General features: G+C 38.9%; 1 long non-coding RNA gene across 4 annotated transcripts; it reads left to right on the forward strand.

The window, feature by feature from the left end:
• Positions 1-148: 148 nt before the first annotated feature.
• Positions 149-4,781, forward strand: LOC113289121. Of its 4 annotated transcripts, none has more exons than XR_003330862.1 (6): positions 149-991; positions 1,099-1,693; positions 1,809-2,144; positions 2,259-2,797; positions 2,935-2,972; positions 3,982-4,781. It is a non-coding gene; the product is annotated as an uncharacterized LOC113289121 (long non-coding RNA). The 4 variants fall into 4 exon arrangements; XR_003330863.1 differs by lacking the exon at positions 3,982-4,781 and having other exon boundaries at positions 1,099-1,233; positions 1,580-1,693; positions 2,935-3,126; XR_003330864.1 differs by lacking the exon at positions 3,982-4,781 and having other exon boundaries at positions 1,099-1,233; positions 1,593-1,693; positions 2,935-3,126.
• The last annotated feature ends 3,092 nt before the right edge of the window (positions 4,782-7,873 follow it).

The following is a 7,873-nucleotide window of genomic DNA, read 5'->3' on the forward strand; positions in this document are numbered from 1 at the left end:
TAATCACGTAAATTTCGTGGGCAGAAAAAAGGACACAGAGGTTGGAAATGTTGTAATTGTTGAGGGGCAGTTTAGTAAATTCTAGGGTAAAGTCATCTAAAGGTCGCGGGTTCGAATCCCGACCCCTCCTAATCCCGACCACCTCCTTTTTCTTTTTCTTTCTTCTTCCTTCTCGTTCGTTGTTTTTTCTTCGTAGTCCCCTAAACTCCAACAGAGAAACTTCGTTGTTTCTTCTCCTTCGTGGTTCGATCTAGAGAGGAGATGATGAAAATTGAGAGAAAAGATCATGTAATGATTGTTGGTAGTGGTATTGATTGAAGGAATCGATTCAAGCTACGGGAAAGGATAAATCAGGTAGATGAATTGATAGTTGAATAATTACTGGGGTTTTCGGACGTGAGAACTATGCAGATGAATTGATAGTTGAATTGCATAATTATTGTGAAGATTAGGAATTAGGGTTTCCGCTATTATTGAATCGATTGCAGATTTAGAAGGTTGGTTTCATTTATAAGATTCCGATCGAGATTTGAGTTGGGAATTGAATTAATTGACGGATTAGGTTTAAAATTACAGATCATATCAAGTTTCAGGTGATGATTTTACGTTTTAGTGAGTTAGGGGTTGTTCTTGAGAAGTTTGAATGAGTGGGGGCAGAGAAGACGATTTCTTTGATTCATTCTGCTTAGCACCCAAGTTAGAATCTACGTTCCATTCTGCAATTTATCTGCCATACTGATACCGCATCCTACATTTTGTTGAGAGCCTTTAGTCACATGTGTTTTTCAATATTGGAGTGTTGGTTTTGCTAGGTGTTTATTTTGAGTGTTTATTGTGGGAATGCAAGTTGAGTAATAGTTTGGGGTTCGAAGCAGCAGTGGATGCTGCAGCAGAGTTCATGAATAAGGCAGTAAAGCTGGTGATGGTGGCAGGGCCAAAACTAAGGGTTTCCAAGGCTGGGAAGTTGAAGCCTAATTTGGATCGATTCAATGTAAGTGCTTCGTCTGTTTTTTCTACTGCACGTATGGTTACTGCTCTTGGTTGTACACTGATATTGGGACGAAACTAATGGATGTCATGTTTGATGTTTCTTTGTAGAACCAACCTGATTGGCAGGAAATATTGACATACTTTAGAGGGTCTGAGCTTCAGAACTATTTTACCTGTATCTTGGAAGATAACTTGAAAGTAACTTGAAGATAACTATTTCACCTGAAAACTTAGATAGTTGGGGTTAGTTCATGAACTTGTATTTTCATTCTACAAGATTTTTTGGTGAATGTCTCGTACTTATAGAAACGAGAGTAGTTTTAGGTGATAGTTTGCTTGCAAAATGTTGTTGGAGTAGTGCGATATGGTGAGTAGCTGTTCGGTACAATAAAATTAAAGAAAAAATATAATAAAATGTTGGATGCAATGGAACTGAATTCAGCTTCTGTGCTTGAGCAATAGAATAAAGTTATCTCGTTTTATGACTTTTTCAGTTGAATCGTTCTGTTTGTAATGTTTTGTATAGGTCGGTTTCAGTTGAATCGTTCAGTTTTTTCTGTTTTTCTGGCTTAACTTCTATGTGCTTAAGGTGTCTTTGGCAGTTTAGTAAAAATCAAGAGCTTGCTGCAAGCTTGTGGATCGTCATCTAGAGTACAAGAAGTAAATAGCTAACTAGATGACTGCTGCCGCAGTCAACCTGAAGGTGATTTATTGATTTTTGAGTTAGGCACTGAGATAAATTCCAGTGCTGCTGAGGATAGTAAACGAAATTTATTCTATATATACTATGAGGGTTGATAGCTTTCATTATTTTGCAGAGCAACAAGAGCGCCTGAAGATCATACAGGACAAGTTCAAAGAGGAGATAAACCAGCATATCCAGGACTGCAAGAACACACTCGATGATCTGCAAGCATATCAGATTGAGTTAAAAGAAAATGCAGAGAAGGAGAGTATGGATATCGACCTTTTATTTTGTTATCCTGAGCCTTTTGTGTTGAAATTTCATTTCTCAGTGCTTCTAGAAGACTAAAACATTACGCTAGTTCATATCACCAACCTTTACTCTTTTGTGAAAACTTTTGCAACCTCATCAACGGATGATTAGAAAAATGTTGACAAAGTTCCTCATTTCTTACTTGGCATTCTATATGGTACGTACAGACCTGTGTATCTTAGTCGAGTGCGCCATTTTACAGTGTTTTATTATTTGAGGGATGGAATTTGCCGATTTACAGTTTCTTCGTGGGTTATTGTCTGTTGTGCAGGTTCATTTCTTTGTCTTGAAGGATTTCTTTCCTTCATGCTAACCAGAAGCATTTCAGGTATTAGGTTTGGTACAATTTTGGGTGGTGCTCTATTGGCTTTAAGTATATCGAGCATGAGATCATTCAAAAGAGGGCAGTCATCCGCTTTGGCTTTGAAAGGGGAAGCATGTAAAATTAAGCGATAATTTTGGATTGATATCTATTGTTGGAAACATATGCTAAGCACAATGAAACTTCTGAAAAAACAATTTTCTTACCGATAAGCAAAAGACAGTTTATTCAGCTAAACAAAGTATCTCTGTTGTTGTTTAGCTAAACGAAATGAAATCTTTAGTTTTGGATAGTTCATATTTGCACTTTGGGTATACATTTCTTAATTCTCTTCTCTTCATAATGTGTGATTCAGCTTTGTGCGGAGGAGTTTAGTGTAGGATTTTCAAGATATTAACATCCTTACTAACAATTTCCAATTTTGCGAACTTGGGTTTACAGTAATTGCGGGTATACTCTTTTCGAGGCCTCTGCGATTATTTTTTCAGGTAATTTCAAATGAAAACTCATATATGGTTTACAGTAACACCATATTTTCGAATGGTGTTAATAATGCAAACTCATGTACACCTTAGTTTTTCTGCAATCTGCTAATATTGACTGACACTCCTGTCTGTTCTTGCAGGGCCTCTCGTTTTCAAGTTTTATTACGACTATCATCAGGTCCTTTCTAGATTTTAAATTGAATTTGAATTCCTTGTAATATCTGCGGCTAAAGAGCTTTCCCAGCTTCATTAGAGATTAAATAGTTTTATCTTTTGGTTATTTGTTGTAGTGAATTCACTATAATTGATATACAGAAACAGCTCTTGATATTAGGTTAAGAAGAATTAAGATGAGAATAGACGAATTAGAGATGAAAAGAGAGTTAAGGTTGAGAAGCGAGCAGAGGAGAGATAAGAGATTGATAAGAAAACAATAATTCATTTACAGGTTCCCTTCAGACAATAGCCGCAAGACAATTAAAAGGACTACACTCGTCAGGCCAGTGCGTGACTCACACGCTTACAACTAAAGCAATACTGACTTTACTCAAGTCACCAACTAAGAAGGTTAGCCCTAAAAGACAAGGAAAATGGACATGACAAAAGGGACATGAAAAATACCCTCTACTCCAAAAGATCCTTGTCCTCAAGGATCAGCTTTGGAAACTGTGTTTTCATTAATTGTGTGTCCTCCCAAGTGGCTTCACTATCAGTCAGGCCTTGCCATTTCACCAGCACCTGAGCTAACATTTGATGATTCTTAACAATACTCCTGGTAGCCAGAACCTTCTCAGGAACCATCTGGAGCTGTCCCTTGCCATCAGTTGTTGGTAGAACAGTCTGAGCTACTATCCCAGCACCTAGCTTTGGCTTCAGTTGGGAAACATGAAAGGTAGGATGGATCTTGGAACCAACTGGTAGCTTCAGCTGATAAGCCACAACACCTACCTTAGCCACAATTTGATAAGGCCCAAAAAGTTTAGCAGCTAGTTTCAAATTCCTTCTCAGTTGCACTATTGACTGTCTATAGGGTTGTAGCCTTGAGTAAACCCAATCTCCTACATTGAAAGACCTCTCAGTTCTCTTCTTATCTGCTTGCTGCTTAATTCTGTGTTGAGCAGATTCCAAAGCTTCTTTGAGAACTTGACTCATTTCTTGTCTCTGATGCAAATAGTCTTCAACTGCAGCATGAATCCCTGCTTGAGAAGAAAGGACACCAAACTATGGAGGAGCATATCCATACAGGGATTCAAATGGAGTTAACTTTAAGATTGTGTGATAAGTGGTGTTAAACCACCATTCAGCCAAAGGTAACCATGAAACCCATTTAGTAGGTCTAGAGCTAGTCATGCATCTCAAGTATGATTCTAAACAAGCATTTATTCTCTCTGTGTGTCCATCTGTCTGTAGATGTTAGGCAGTACTAAGATATAGTGAAGTTCCTACCTTAGCGAACAGTATCTGCCAAAAATTGCTGATGAAGATACTGTCCCTGTCAGATACTATGGACTTTGGCATGCCATGTAACTTGAAGATATTATCTATGAACCTGGTAGCAACTGAAGCAGCTGTATAAGGGTAGCTGAGTGCAATGAAATGGCTGTATTTGGTGAATATGTCTACCACTACCAGTATGACTTCTCTTCCCTCAATTTGGGCATCCCTGTGATGAAGTCCATGCAAATGTGCTCCCAATCTTGATTTGGAATAAGTAAAAGTTGAAGCAGGCCAGCTGGTGAAGTGTTGAAACCCTTAAGTTTTTGGCAAACATCACATTCTTTGACATACGTAAGGATATGCTGCTTCATACCTGTCCAATAAAAACAGAGTTTGGCCTTTTGATAAGTTAATTGCCCCTCTGAATGTCCTCCAATAGGTGAAGAATGTAGGGCATCTAATACAGTCTTCCTCAAGCCACCATTCTGTCCAATATATATCCTCTTCTTATATCTCAAGATCCCTTGCTGAAAAGTAAAATCACCTGATTCTTGGTTCTTAGTTGATATTTCAGGTATCCACGTCTGGGCAAGGGCATCATTAGTGTAACTATCTTGGATTTCTTGTAGCCAAGATGGTTGTACATGAGTTAGTGCCTGACAAGCACCCTCCTCCCCAAATTTAACTCTAGATAAAGCATCAGCTACTAAGTTATCAACACCCTTCCTGTATTTCATTTCATAAGTATAATCCAAAAGTTTTGAGAGCCATTTCTGCTGTAATACTGAATGGATTCTTTGGTCCATAAAGTATTTAATACTTTGATGGTCTGTATAAATGGTGAACTTGTTACCCAGTAGATAAGTTCTCCACTTTGAGACAGCTAAAACTATGGCCATCATTTCTTTTTCATAAGTAGACATAGCCAAGAATCTGCTGCCCATACCTTTGCTGAAATAGGCTATTGGCCTCCTCTCCTGCATCAATGCAGCTCCAACTCCAACATCAAAAGCATCTGTTGCCACTTCAAATGGCTTGGTGAAGTCTGGCAAGGCTAACACAGGGGTAGTGGTGACTGCTTCCTTAAGTTGTTGAAAGGCTGACTCAGCTGCATCACTCCATTGAAACTTGTTCTTATTGAGTAACTCAGTCAAGGGCTTGCATATGAGGCCATAACCCTTAACAAATTTCCTGTAGTACCCTGTAAGCCCTAAGAACCCTCTGAGATCTCTAAGTGAAGTAGGAACTGGCCATTTAACCATGCAGGAAATCTTCTCAGGATCAGCTGCAACACCTTCCCCAAATATAATGTGACCTAGATAATCAATCTGTGGTTGTCCAAAAGAACATTTACTGAGTTTAGCAAAGAGGGAGTGCTTCTTAAGTAACTCCAAGGTGATGGTTAGGTGCTTAATGTGAGTTTCCATATCAGGACTATAAATGAGTATGTCATTAAAGAACACTAAAATAAACTTTCTCAAATAAGGCTGGAAAACATCATTCATTAAAGTTTGAAAACTTGCAGGAGCATTTGTAAGCCCAAATGGCATTACCAAGAATTCATAATGCCATTGGTGTGTCTTGAAGGCTGTCTTTTGAATGTCAGCAGGAGAAACTCTTATTTGATGATACCAAGCTCTTAAATCTATCTTGGAAAACACCTTGGCACCTTTCAATTCATCAAGAAGCTCATCAATGACAGGTATTGGATACTTATTCTTGATTGTGAATTTATTTAGCCTCCTATAATCCACACAAAATCTCCAACTGCCATCCTTCTTCTTGACTAAGAGTATTGGAGATGAAAATGGACTATGGCTTGGCCTAATGACACCAGAAGCTAGCATTTATCTGACCAATTTCTCCACTATATCTTTCTGAATGTAAGGAATTCTGTAAGGCCTTTGATTTGGTGGAACTGACAATGGTTGTAGTGGTATATGGTGGTCATGGGTTCTGGTGGGAGGAAGGCCAGTGAGTTCTTGAAAAATGGATTGAAAAGAACTTAATAAAGGTTGTAGGGAAGGGTGGGGGTGGGGGGTGGGTGGGTGGTGTTAAAGTTTGTTCTTCCTCACCAGTAAGAGAGGATAAGTGCCCCATGAATCCATGCTCGTGTTTCCTCCTGTACTTTTCATACTCCTTGCCTGTCATGAGAGAAATGCTGGCGGATTCAGTGATGCCTTGTAATACTACGTTCCTTCCCTTTTTGCTGAAGGAGACAGATAACTCCTTGAAGTCAAACTTTACAGGGCTGATTCCCCTCATCCAATCTACTCCCAACACCATGTCACACCCTCCTAGAGGTAGGATCATCATATCAAACTGGAACTTATTATCCTGTATTTCCCATTGAAAACTATGACACTTCGAAGAGCTCATCAACTGGTTTCCATCTGCTATAGCTACTTGGAACTTGGCAGTTGGTTCTATCAAACAACCACTTAACCTTGCAATCTCAGGGTCTAAGAAGTTGTGTGTACTTCCACTATCCACCAAAATTGTAATGGGATGCTTGTTTAAATTAATGCCATGAATCTTAATGGTGCTTGGGGATGTATTACTTGACAGGGCATAAACTGATATCTCCACATCCTCATCTGCTACTTCTTGTATTAAGGGAGAATTAGAGGGTGAATCTTCTTCAGACAAAGTTGGTTCCTCTTCATCAGCCACCAACATAAATAATTGTTGTCTCTGACACTTGTGACCAGCCTTGAATTCTTCATCACTATTGTAGCATAATCCTTTATCCTTTCTGGCCTTCATTTCAGCATAAGTGAGTCTTCTTATTGGAGGAAACTTTGGACTTTTAGGGATTGAGCCTCTAGGTGAAGGAGATGTAGATTTTGGGCTCGACACCATACTTCTGTGGCTCTGGGGATGTACAATGGTGGTGGTCTATTAATCTTGGCCTTCTTGTTGGAACTGTCAAAAAGCATCTCTTGCATTCTCGCCAAGTAGATTGCCTTCTCTAAAGTAGTTGGGGAAACATTTGTACCGCAATTCTTAATTCTTCCTTCAGCCCACTGATAAAGCTTGATGTGAAGTATTCTTCCGTGAGGTGCTTATTCTTAGCTAACATTAGTGCCTAGAGTTCTTCAAATGTTTCTTGGTACTCTGAAACAGTACCTACTTGACTCAATTTGTTAAACTCCCCCACTATGTAATCATGACCCAACTCTTGAAAACGAGAACAAATATCCTTCATAAACGTCTCCCATCTAACAACCTCCTTCCCAACTTGATAATCCTGAAACCATACATCTTATTTACCTTCTAAATACATGGAAGCTACATGTACCTTTTGTTCCTCATTCATTTGGTGCAACTGAAAATACTTGGTACACTTCCTTACCCATGACCTAGGATTTACTCCATCAAATATAGGAAAATCAACCTTGAGTTTATGTGTATGAGCAAAATTAGAATTCTCACCAGGTAGAAAATGACTAACAGTTCACTCCTGTGTGTTATGAACCAATGGATTGTTGAATATTGGTCCACTAGATCTAGTTGATTTGTCCTTGAATTCTTCCAATAACTTCCTGGATTCAGTTTTAAACACGTCCATCATAGTTGTGAGCAGCAGCGGAGACGGCGAATCCTGCTTAGCTTTAATTTCTAACACCTCCTTTGCTAAAT

Source organism: Papaver somniferum, chromosome 6 (genome assembly GCF_003573695.1).
Source record: "Papaver somniferum cultivar HN1 chromosome 6, ASM357369v1, whole genome shotgun sequence".
Lineage (NCBI taxonomy): Eukaryota > Viridiplantae > Streptophyta > Magnoliopsida > Ranunculales > Papaveraceae > Papaver > Papaver somniferum.